Genomic DNA, 13647 nt, shown 5'->3' on the forward strand with positions numbered 1-13647 from the left:
ATGGATGACACCTTATTTAATCCTCACAACTTGATGAGGTAGTTATTATCTTCATTATCCAAAGGGAGGAAACTGAGTCACTAAGAGCTTATAAACTTGCCTAAGTGAGCTAGTCAGTAAATGGCAGAGCCAGGATTTTCCCAAATTAGCTGGTCAATCAACATTGGAGCCAATAAAGTAACACCAACACACGATACTAACTGGGTGTTTGTTTTTTAATTGATTTCAGAGAGGAAGGGAGAGAGAGAGAGAAACATCAATGATGAGAGAGAACCATTGATCAGTTGCCTCCTGCACACCCCACACTGGGGATCGAGCCCGCAACCCGGGCATGTGCCCTGACCAGGAATCGAACTGTGACCTCCAGGTTCATAGGTCGATGCTCAACCACTGAGCCACGCCAGCCAGACCTACCTGGGGTTGTTAAATATGTGTTCTATGGAAGATGTGTGACAAATAGAAAAGTCATGCTAATCTTTTCATTCATCCAATGGAGACCATGTAGGCAGAACTGGGTCTGTCTGGGTGTGGGGGTCAGGTATGGAGGAAGGGGGAAGAGAGAATCATTGATCGGCTGCCTCCTGCACGCCCCCTACTGGGGATCAAACCCTACAACCTGGTCATGTGCCCTTGACAGGAATCAAACCCAGGACTCTTCAGTCCGCAGGCCAACGCTCTATCCACTGAACCAAACCAGCTAGGGCTCTAGTGCTTTAAATGTCTTCTTTTGAGCATTTTTCCCGTACTGCATATTCCTCTTAAGTTGTGAAGCCCGAAACTGGACACAGTGCTCTTATAAGAAACATACTCCAGCTGTGTTCAGTTTGACTTGTGTGTGCCGAATAAGAAGTTAAGTAAGTCCTCAGGGTGGTGGTAAAAACATCAAATCCTGTTCTTTAGAAAGTGGAGAGAGGCCGAGCCTGACAAGCCAGGCTCTAAGGAGAGGAGAAGTTACTGTTTACTGAATTCCCTTTTATTGTCATCAATGGAAAGTCAGTGTTCCTGAGCCAGATGATCCTTGGGGCGTTTCCAGATTGCACGTTGGAGCAAACTGTCTTCCTAGATGGAGATTGAGCTGATAAAGCAGAGGGCCAAGAAACGATCTATTTGGCCCAAGCACGTGACGCAGGGTGGAATGTTAAGATAATGGGGGAAAAAATATGTTTAAACTACTTAAGAGCCTGATTTGTGGGAATAATCAACTTTGATTTGATTGCATCAACCTTTTATTCAAAAGTCCTGAGTTCTAAATCAAACCAAATATCCTTTATTGACAATAAGTACTTACATCTCTCTCAGTAGCTGCCTAGGAATTTTTTTTTTATTTCAGAGAGGAAGGGAGAGAGACAGAGACATCAATAATGAGAGAGAATCATTAATTGGCTGCCTTCTGCACGCCCCCTACTGGGGATCGAGCCTGCAACCCCAGCATGTGCCCTGACTGGGAATTGAACCATGACCTCCTGGTTCATAGGTCGATGCTCAACCACTGAGCCATGCCGGCCAGGCAGTAGGCAATTTTTTATGCATTCAGTATGTCCTTGAGTCTACATCTTTCTCCGTGACCTAGCTGTTAGTACCTCCACCAGCAGTAAGACTCATAGGAGTAGGAGAAGCACATATCTAGTCCATTTTCTTAAGAAATGGAGAAAGTGCCCTAACCGGTTTGGCTCAGTGGATAGAGCATCGGCCTGCGGACTCAAGGGTCCCGGGTTCGATTCCGGTCAAGGGCATGTACTTTGGTTGCGGGCACATCCCCAGTAGGGGGTGTGCAGGAGGCAGCTGATCGATGTTTCTCTCTCATCGATGTTTCTAATTCTCTATCCCTCTTCCATTCTCTCTGTAAAAAATCAATAAAATATATTAAAAAGAAATGGAGAAAGCTATGGCACAGAAATTGCAAGTGACATGTCCATGATATAAGAGACTATATTCCATTTATTTTTTTACCCCCGGAATATTCTACAGTGCCTGATACAAAATAGGCACTCATTATAATGAAAAAAAAAAATGAGTGATTGAATGAGATTAATGGAACTAGAATTCTTGCCACGTGACGCACTGAGGTCACCCTCCACAACATTATTCTGAATTGCATATGTGACATTAATTCATTGAGCACATTTCATTTTTTTAAACATCTTTATTGAGATGTAAGCCACATACCATAAAACTTACCCACTTGCAGCTGCGTTCATCTTAACTCAATTTAGGCAAACAGAGCTGAGTTATGTATATTTATTTGAAGTCTGCTTAAAGATTTGTTGGGAAACAAGGAATATGCAGTTAAAACTGGTTTTGGAATCCATCCCTTGATTTATTTGGGGGATGCATCACTTGAGACCAGTGGATAAGTGAGTAGATTTTCCAATTGATATATTGGCTATCACTAAAAGCGATTCTCGGATACATTTTGAACTTAGTGGAGAAACAGTCCCGGTGATGATGAGATTGCTCTTTTGAGTCAGGATCTTGCTGGAAAAAAAGAGTTCCCCAAGGAGAGTCATGAGATTTTCCAGTGATTGACCAGATCCAGAGACTAAGGCTTCTAAAAAGAAGCCAGATGGATGTATTATTGCTGATTTCCAGCAAGATAAAGTATTTGTTTTCACAGATTGCTTTAGTGTCCTGGTTTCACATTTATTGTTGTTTTAAAGGCGAATTAAAAACATTGGCAATGAGAGGGCCAGATAAAACAGAATCCCGAACTGCCCGGGAGGAAGAGAGTGATTGATAAAGGGATCTTGATCCCCAAGCACAGCCCAGAGCCCCATGAACTGTTATGTTGGTGGCTCTCTTTATGTGAAAAGATTTAATCTGTGGTTCACTGGCTTCTTTCTCTCCTATGAGCTCAAATTATTAGTCTAGTGCAGAATATCATCAACATTTTAAAATTTTTCTTTTTCAATTACAGTTGACATTCAATATGATTTTGTTTTAGTTTCAGGTGGACAGCATAGTGGTTAGACAATCATGTCCTTTACAAAGTGTTCCCCTGATATTTCCAGTGCCCACCAGGCACCATATGTAGTTATTACAATATCATTGACTTGCCCTAGCCGGTTTGGCTCAGTGGATAGAGCATCAGCCTGCGGACTGGGAGGTCCCAGGTTCGATTCTGGCCAAGGGCACATGCCCGGGTTGTGGGCTCGATCCCCACTAGGGAGCGGGTGGGAGGCAGCCAATTAATGATTCTCTCTCATCATTGATGTTTCTATCTCTCCTTCTCCCTTCCGCTCTGAAATCATTAAAGAAATATATATATAACTCTATCCCCTATATTGTACTTTATAGCCCTGTGAATAATTTGTAACAACCAATTTATACTTCTTAATGCCTCCACCTTTTCCTTTATTTTATTTTATTTTATTTTACTTTATTTTTAAATATATTTATTGATTTCAGAGAGGAAGAGAGAGGGAAAGAGAGATATAAACATCAATGATGAGAGAGCATCATTGATTGGCTGCCTCCTGCACATCCCCTACTGGGGATCAAGCCCACAACCCAGGCATGTGCCCTTGACAGGAATTGAACCTGGGACCCTTCAGTCTGCAGGCCAACACTCTATCCACTGAGCCAAACCAGCTAGGGCTCCACCTTTTTCATCAAGCCCCCAACTCCCCTCCCTTCTGTCAACCATCAGATTGTTCTCTGTATCTATGAGTCTGTTTCAATTTTGTGTGTTCATTTATTTTGTTCTTTAGATTCTACATATACATGAAATCATATGGTAGTCTTCCTCTGACTGACTTCTTTCACTTAGCATAATACCCTCTAGATCCATCCATGCTGTCACAAAAGGTAAGATTTCATTCTTTTTTTATGACTAAGTAATATTCCATTTTCTATATGTACCATCATTTTTTTTATCTGCTTGTCTATCAGTGGGCACTTGGGTTGTTTCCATATCTTGGCTATTGTAAATAACACTGCAATGAACATCGGGGTGCACATATTTTTTAAGATTAATGTTCTGGTTTTCTTCGTGTATATATACCCAGAAGTGGAATCGCTGGGTCATAAGGCAGTTCCACTTTCAATTTTTTAAAATATATTTTTATTGACTACAGAGAGGAAGGGAGAGGGAGAGAGATATATAAACATCAATGATGAGAGAGAATCATGGATTGGCTGCCTCCTGCATGCCCCACACTGGGGATCAAGCCCACAACCCGGGCATGTGCCCTTGACAGGAATCAAACCCGGGACCCTTCAGTCTGCAGGCCAATGCTCTATCCACTGAGCCAAACTGGCTAGGGCCAGTTTTAATTTTTTGAGGACGCTCCATACTGTTTTCATAGTGGCTGTACAGATTTGCATTCCCACCAACCGTGCGGGAGGGCTCTCTTTTCTTTACATCCTTGCCAAGACTTGTTTGATCATCGACTTTTTAAAGGAAGGCATTGAACTCAGCGAAACCTTCCATCTGATAAGATGGAAATTACAATGAAAGTAACCTGCTGGTGAGAAAGACCTTTTCTGGTATTTTGGGGGGAGGGATGGCCAGCTTTTACGTTCTGCTGCTAAAGTACTAAAGGAAAGGAAACTTCTCCCACTATATAGCCCCTTCAGCGTGGCAACCACAGGTCACCTTGGAAATACTGATGTTCTCACATGGCCTTTATAGAGAAAGAGAAACTTTGGCACAGAACTCTTGACTAATCTGGCCCAAATGAGATATCGTCTTCATTAGGTGAGCCTGAGCCACTAACTTCCTCAGTCCGCAGGCCGGTGCTCTAACCACTGAGCACCCGGCTAGGGCTGAGCCTCCAAATTCTTGTCAAAGCATCTCTTGAGACATTTCACCCCCAAATGGGTGAGCCTGTCTTTATACCCCCAGCCAGCCAGTCAACATGTCGAGTAATCATTCACGTCGTAGGAATTTTCCTATATGCTGGACTACAGCAGCAAAGCAGAAAGTTAAAAAAGAATGTATCAATTTGTAAAGGGAGGCACATAACAAATACATAAATAAGTTAACATATCATTTCAAGAACGAAGATGTACTCTAAAGAGTAGAAAACAGAGAGACTGATGAGTTGCGTTAGCGACAGTGATGATAAAAGGCATCTCTGAGAATCTGGTAGCCAATTTGATTTCTATTTGCCTGAAGGGAACTCCAATACCCTACATACCAGGAGTAACCAAGGCCAAGGAAAGGGGGAGCCTTAATCACCCTGACACCTGCCCAAAGGCGTGCCTCACCGTCCTTAGAAGGAAAAGCAAAGTCTGGCTTCTCTTAAGATACCAGTTTAGCCGAAACCGGTTTGGCTCAGTGGATAGAGCGTCGGCCTGCTGACTGGAAGGTCCCAGGTTCGATTCCGGTCAGGGGCATGTACCTGGGTTGCGGGCACATCCCCAGTAGGAGATGTGCAGGAGGCAGCTGATCGATGTTTCTCTCTCGTCGATGTTTCTAACTCTCTATCTCTCTCCCTTCCTCTCTGTAAAAAATCAATAAAATATATTAAAAAAAAAAAGATACCAGTTTGAAGTCTTCATCACTCGTCTGGGGTAAAAGCAGTGGCTCTTACCTTCAGAAGGCTAGCTGTCCCCATTCAACACACAGATCTATAATCTCTCTGGAAGGACAGTACTGCTGTGATTTAAAAAAAAACACAATTCTTTGTAAAAGAATTTCTACTTCACTTACTCTCAAAATATAGTTTCCAGAACTAAATATAGTTCTGGCATGCGTGCCATTGGCTGACATCCTGCATTGCATTCGCCTTTAAGGGCGTGCTGCTCTCTCTTTCTCATGCTTTCAGACCCTGGCCGCTTGGCTTCGCAGCTCTGCTGGAGGGACAGTGATCCAGTGGTCTCCCTTGCCATTAATTCTTTAAAAACCTTCCACAAACACTGTTGTCCGTATTATGTTTTGCAAACCTTTGCCCTGGTGCTTTTGTTTTCTTTTGCAAAATCCTAAATTTGGTGCTTAGACTAATTTGACCCCCAAATATATCATCTTTTAAATAAATACAAGGCTTGACAAGGTCCAGAAACTGGTGCTGAAATGGAAGCCAGGATCCTCTCCAGTTTTCTGCGGCCGGGTCAACAGCGACAGTTACCGCAATCACTCAAGGGGGGAATAAAACACTCTATTTTGGGGAAGGAAAATAAACATTCACGGAGACTATCTCTGGGGAGGGGGAGATGCACGAGATCTCAGTAAGTGTTACCTGAATCCATCTGCCCAAATCTTTTGAGGCGTTTTCTGGAGTCTATTTCACCCTGGGCTGTAAAGATCAGTCCCAGGGCCATGATTTCTCGGTCATAAACATCCAAGAAAATTCAAATGATCAGCGGGGAGTGGGCTCATTAAGCATGACTCTGAGATTCAAGAAACGACTCCTGACTCCAACTAACCAGATTACTTTGGTCAAATCTCGAAAGAACCTCACTTGCTAGTCTGAGGGTGAAGACCCTGATAAAATGCCACTAACGTGTCAGCCATCTTTGTCCCCTCCCTCATCCACAGTGAGAACTGTGTAGAATCAGCCTTTAAAAGAAAATAAACATGTGTCTTACCAAGCAAAGCTTCATATAACTTTTATGACTTGTTAGGGCTTTGAAGGAAAATTTGTAGAACACAATTTCTAAGCCATGCCCCTCATTATTTCCACGGAAACCACCAGGGGAATTAAATAGGAGTGCTGAGCAGTTATACGAAAAAGTCGCATGGAAAAAATAGCAGCTTTGTAATGAATGTCGTGAGGACTGCGGCGCTGTAGAGAGGGTAGAATGCTTTTGGAAAGTGGCGCTGAACCAAACGAGATGAATGAAGATACTGACTCAAGTTTATGTCTATCAGTAGGTCCACCTTAGGGCCGGGTTGTTCAGCCCGATGAGCTATGAGACTCAGACATAAATTCCCAGCTCCAGAAAGATAATCGTTTAGAATAAAGACAGAGCTGAGAGGGGAATGGGTGAGGGGAAGAAATGTCATCAACTCAGATGGTTGCCTCTCTCCCCTCCCCTCCCATGTTCCTATTCCTAGAAAAATGGAAACATGGAAGGGGAGGGAAATCCAAAGGGTGGCGAGTCTGGCCAGTGGTACACAGCGGTTGCGCATCAAACCACGAACCAGGAGGTGACTGGTTTGATTCCTGGTCAGGGCACGTGCCCAGGTCTCGGGCTTGATCCCCAGTAGGGGGTGTGCAGGAGGCAGCTAATCAATGATTCTCTCTCATCATTGATGTTTCTCTCTCTTCCTCTCCCTTCCTCTCTGAAATCAATAAAAAATATTTTTTAAATATAAATAAAATAAAAAAGGGTGGCGAGTCAGAAATTGCAAGCTGACAGGTTGCAAAGGGCTTTGCACTCTCTCAGAAAGCATGCAGAGGGATGCAGTGAGAGAGGACCAGTGAAAAAGCTCTCACCTCACATTACAGGCATGGCTGGCGATTGACTACTGCGTTGCTAGAAAACTTACAGTGTTCTCTTCTTTTTTAAAAATATATATTTTATTGATTTTTTACAGAGAGGAAGGGAGAGGGATAGAGAGTTAGAAACATCCATCAGCTGCCTCCTGCACACCCCCTACTGGGGATGTGCCCGCAACCAAGGTACATGCCCTTGACCGGAATCGAACCTGGGACCTTTCAGTCCGCAGGCCGACGCTCTATCCACTGAGCCACACGGCTTAGGGCACATTGTTCTCTTCTTTAAGGACCACCAGCCAGCAAATCATACAAATAGCAAGTATATTTGAGAGGCAATGAAGTAAAGGGTAACAAGCATAGATGATGGGCTTGGTTTTTGTGGGGGTTTTTATTAATCCTCACCCGAGGACATTTTTCCACCAATTTTTAGAGAGAGGGGGAAGGAGAGGGAGAGACAGAGAGAAACATGAATGTGAGAGAGTCACATCAATTGGTTGCCTCCTGCACACACCCCGACCAGGGCCAGGGAACCCACAACCGAGGTACGTGCCCTTAACCGGAATCGAATCTGGGACCCTTCAGGCCACAGGCCGATACACTATCCACTGAGCTACACAGGCCAGGGCTACAAGATGGGTTTGAACTCCAGCTCTACTCCTTACCAGCTCTGTGCCTCGACATCCTCTGCTAAAATTTGCTCCTGAGCTGTTATAAACATTCTCTTGTAAAATGCTTAGAACTGCGCCTGGCCCGTCGGGAACACTCAATGAGCGTTTAAATGAATAAGTACAATCAGTCCTGTTACTCTTTTTTTCTGTGCCCTCCTAGGTTTATCAGCTGATAGAAAATGGGAAATATTTTCGATTGCTCATAATCCATACTTCAATGTCTCTCTTTCCAAGTGTTTTCTGTTTAAAAGAGTAATTCATTATCCCTGGCTGGTTTGGGTAGACAAAGGTACATGCCCTTGACCGGAATCAAACCTGGGACCCTTGAGTCCGCAGGCCGACGCTCTACCCACTGAACCACACCGGTCAGGGCGAAACATTTCTAATGAACGGTGCTGCTTCTGAGGTGGAACATGCTTATTCTGTGGAAAATGTAAGTAACGGTTGGCATGGAGAAGAGTGGGACAATTCTGAGAAACAAACCAAGATATTTCTATATTTTTCCACAAAAGACGTGCGCCAATGATCTTAGGACATATAGTAAAATGAGCTCAGCCCTCGACACGAAGAATTCCATTCATTTGCAACAACTTCAAAGATGCCATAAGCTTCCCCTTTGTTACTGAGTTGCCACAAAAATGTGAGTTGGGTGAATTAAGTGTGTTCTTAGCACTATCTTTAGCTGCTAGTCTGGTGGTCCTCACTCGAGCCAGACTTCTCTTGTTAACTCGAAATTTTGGGGGGCTAACTGTAAAATCGCTGTTTTATTCTTCTTCATAATTTGGCAAAGATAGTTTTAAGTTAATACTACTCTTTGAATTTATTCTGTGTCTTACACTACTCTGCTTTTATCTAGCTGCCTGGTATTGCTGTATCTACAGTTTAAATATTATGTAAATGATTTACATTGGATGAATTTTATTTCTACAAATATCTTGATGCCGGTTTTTCCCCAAAGAAAGTACTTAGAATGGACTTGTACTAAATTTCAAATTTAAATTTAGTTCCTTAGTAAAGGAACTAAAAAACACACAATTTCTTACAAATTTGATTTCACTACATAATTTCTTACAAATTTAATGTTGGGCTACTAGGTTCTTTAAAGGAAAAAATAAGACTAGGTTTATCTTCTAAATAATAATCTATAACGTCTCCCAATCATTTTTCTGAACATCTACACATATGTGTACACATATAGACATACATGTACATGCACATGTATACACATAAATGTTATAAATATGCCCACCTAGCTTGCTTCAACATATAATATTTTCAGAATGGTCTGTAATGTGAAGCTACTTCTCGTCAGTAAATGACAGGAGACTTGAACACGGTGACTTTAAAATTTCACCTTGCCCAGCCGGTATGGCTCAGCAGTTGAGCATCAACCTATAAACCAGGAGGTCATGGTTTGATTCCTGAGCAGGGCACATACCCAGGTTGCAGGCTCAATCCCCAGTGTGGGGCGTGCAGGAGGCAGCCGATCAATGATTCTCTCTTTATCATTGATGTTTCTACCTCCATTTCCCTTCTTCTCTGAAATCAATAAAAATATCTTTTTTAAAAAGTTCACCCTTAACTCTCAACAAGAAAGATAAATATTGGATGATCACCTCCAAAGGCCATAAGATACTGAGGTAGGCTTCACATAAAATTGCTCATTTAGCTATCATTTCTCCATTAAGCAGGTCATGCTTTAGTATATGACGCTACAGAAAACAAATGCTGCTCGGAAAGCTGCTGTGAACAGTGCTGCAGAAAGCAATCTGAGATCTATCCACTAACCCAGTGGCCTTCCTCCTACTGGGAGTCAGCATACACCCCCCCCCCCCCCCCCGCCCACGAAGGCACACCTTCCTCTAGGCCAGCGGTTCTCAACCTGTGGGTCGCGACCCCTTTGGGCAGTGATGGCGAACCCATGACACGTGTGTCAGAGGTGACACGTGAACTCATTTTTTTGGTTGATTTTTCTTTGTTAAATGGCATTTAAATATATAAAATAAATATCATCGCTTCTCGGCCTTTTGGCTAAGATCAAGTGTAGTATCTGTTCTTATCAGTTTAAAATAAATATCAAAAATATACATCTTTGTTTTACTATGGTTGCAAAGATCAAAAAAATTCTATATGTGACACAGCACCAGAGTTAAGTTAGGGTTTTTCAAAATGCTGACACGCCGAGCTCAAAAGGTTCGCCATCACTGCCTTTTGGGGGTCAAACGACCCTTTCACAGGGGTCGCCTAAGACCATCGGAAAACACATCTATAATTACATATTGTTTTGTGATGAATCACTATGCTTTCATTATGTTCAATGTGTAACCATGAAAATCCATCCTGCATAGCAGATATTTCTATGACGATTCATAACAGTAGCAACATGACAGTTAGGAAGTAGCCAGGAAAATAATTTTATGGTTGGGGGTCACCACAACATGAGGAACTGTATTAAAGGGTCACGGCATTAGGAAGGTTGAGAACCACTGCTCTAGGCAGATATATTTCTATCTCATGCCCATGGCCAAGAATCTGGTGCATGCAACCTAAGAAGCAAGTCATGCAGGCCCTTGACACCAAGCTCCCTGGCAATGAGCTCCCAAGGGCATACCGAGCAGCCGTCCTTGGCTCACGGGAGCACACACTCATGCAGATCAGCACTAACCTGCTCCCTGGAGCAGTGGTTCTCAACCTTCTGGCCCTTTAAATACAGTTCCTCCTGTTGTGACCCCCATCAAATTATTTTCGTTGCTACTTCATCACTGTCATGTTGCTACTGTTAGGAATCGTCATGGAAATATCTGCTATGCAGGAGGGTTTTAGGCGACCGCTGTGAAAGGGTCGTTCGGCCGCCAAAGGGGTCGCGACCCACAGGTTGAGAACCGCTGCCTTAGAGCGTGCGATTCTCCTTAGCTTTTTCTGTGTAGGATTAATTCCAATAGTCCTGTCTTCGTCCCTTTGGGGTGCTGTAACCAAGTGCCATAGGCGGATGATTTATAAACAACGTAAGTGTATTCCTAATAGTTCTGGAGACCGAAGATCCAAGATCATGGCGACAGCATGGTCAGGTTCTAGCTCGGGCCCTCTTCCCACCTGCAGCTGGCTGTCTTCCGGTGGTGGCAGGAGGAGGTCAAGGGACCCCCTTTTTTATATTTTTTATTGATTTTTTACAGAGAGGAAGGGAGAGGGATAGAGAGTCAGAAACATCGATGAGAGAGAAACATCGATCAGCTGCCTCCTGCACACCCCCCACTGGGGATGTGCCCGCAAGCAAGGTACATGCCCTTGACCGGAATCGAACCCGGGATCCCTCAGTCCGCAGGCTGCGGCTCTATCCTCCGACCCAAACTGGCTAGGGCAAGGGACCCCCTTTTTTTATAAGGACCCTAATCCCATACATGAGGTCCTCCTAATGCCATCCTACTGTGGGGGAGGATTTCAACATATGAATTTGGGGAAAACACACATTCAGTCCACTGCAATTTCAATCTGCATGCCATGTTCAGGGTGCCAGTGGATTGACTTGGACCTTGAGTTTTTGTTTGTCGCTTTTTGTTTGTTTGTTTGTTTGTTTGTTTGTTTAAATATATTTTTATTGATTTCAGAGACAAAGGGAGAGGGAGAGATAGAAACATCAATGTGATGAGAATCATTGGTCAGCTGCCTTCTGCACGCCCCCTACTGGGGATCGAGCCCCCAACCCGGACATGACCCCTTGACCGGAATCGAACCCGAGACCCTTCAGTCCGCAGTCCGACACTCTATCCACTGAGCCAAACGCGGGCTGGACCTTGAGTTTTGACTGGATGTGTTCCAATGTTTCTATTTTCAGGGCACCCTTTGAATACCCATCAGTGCAGATAACAGCTGCATTCTAGAGAATATAACTGCTAATGGGAATTACAGAAGTTAAAACTATATTTCCTTTCCACCACTGGCTAGGAAAAGACGAGCAAATATGTTCCCTCTACAACTATTTTTTCTATTTTAGAAAATAAAATTAATATATATTTTGCCCATCTCACTTGCGGGCACAATGAGAAAAGACAGAAGCTTCTTAATAAGTCTCTTATCCCTCTCCCCACCATGGTAGCAATTAAAGCAGTGAGAAACAACCAGCTTAGTGCAGAATAACAGAATTTTAGAACCAGAAGTTGTCTTTTTTTTTTTCTAAAGGGGAGGTCACCTTTTATTTATTTTTATTTTTTAAAATATATTTTTATTGTTTTCAGAGAGGAAGGGAGAGGGAGAGGGAGAGGGAGAGGGAGAGGGAGAGGGAGAGGGAGAGGGAGAGGGAGAGGGAGAGGGAGAGAGAGAGAGAGAGAGAGAGAGAGAGAGAGAAACATCAATGATGAGAGAGAATCATAGATCGTCTGCCTCCTGCACGCCCCCTACTGGGGATCGAGCCTGCAACCCAGGCATGTGAGCTTGACTGGAATTGAACCTGGGATCCTTCAGTCCATAGGCCAATGCTCTATCCACTGAGCCAACTCTGCTAGGGCAAACCAGAACTTATCTTGGCACCAGTATAACCCATCTTCCTTCAGTCACTGAGGAAACTGGGGCAACACAAAATCAACCCGAGCTGGATTTAGAGTCTTTGTATATAGGGTTCTTCTGCCCAAGTCTTCTGACCTGCTGGCTTACCCTTCCCTTGACTATTCAAACAGAGCACCATTTTTTCTTAGGTCATGGCCATATTAAACAAAATTAAAATCAGGTACATCACAATCATCAGTCCGGAAGCCTTCTGCTCAACTGTCAGAGACAAATGAATTTTGCTCCCTGATCTCTCTCCCACCCCCGCCCCCCACCTCCCCCCATCACTGTCACTGCCATGGACCAGGCCCTCACCATCTCACCCTGACTGACCGTTGCCTCCTATACTTGTGTCCCCGACCCCAGCCTCTTCTCTCTTTTTTAAAAAAATATATTTTATTGATTTTTTACAGAGAGGAAGGGAGAGGGATAGAGAGTCAGAAACATCGATGAGAGAGAAACATCGATCAGCTGCCTCCTGCGCACCCCCTACTGGGGATGTGCCTGCAACCAAGGCACATGCCCTTGACCGGAATCGAACCTGGGACCCTTCAGTCCGCAGGCCGACGCTCTATCCACTGAGCCACAGCGGTTAGGGCCCAGCCTCTTCTTCTGCAATTGCATTCACCTGGCCACAACGTTTTGTTTCAGAAATTCAAAGTTTATCAGCATGCTCCTCTGGTTGGTCACCAGAAGGACCGTCACCAACTGTCCAAAGCATGTGTGGTCTTAGCCAGCCGCAACCCAGCCCTTAGCATGTCATCCTCACAGCCTTCCCTCTCCTAAGGACATGCCTGCTGCTTTAAGACACACCTTCTCTTTTCACACCTCAGTATCTTCAAGAGGCCTTTTCCTCTGTTTTTGGCACGTGACCGATGACCTCTCATCATTGGTGTTTCGATCTCTCTCTCCCTCTCCCTTCCTCTCTCTGAAATCAGTAAAAATATATTGAAAAAAATGCTTAACATAGTGCCTTAAATATCTTGCTTTATTTTTTGACATGGCTCAATGTAACTAGGTCTATTCTGTTCAATTAAATAAATATTTCTTGAGCACCT

The sequence above is a fragment of the Myotis nattereri genome, assembly GCF_964212035.1.
Source record: "Myotis nattereri genome assembly, chromosome: X".
Taxonomy (NCBI): Eukaryota; Metazoa; Chordata; class Mammalia; order Chiroptera; family Vespertilionidae; genus Myotis; species Myotis nattereri.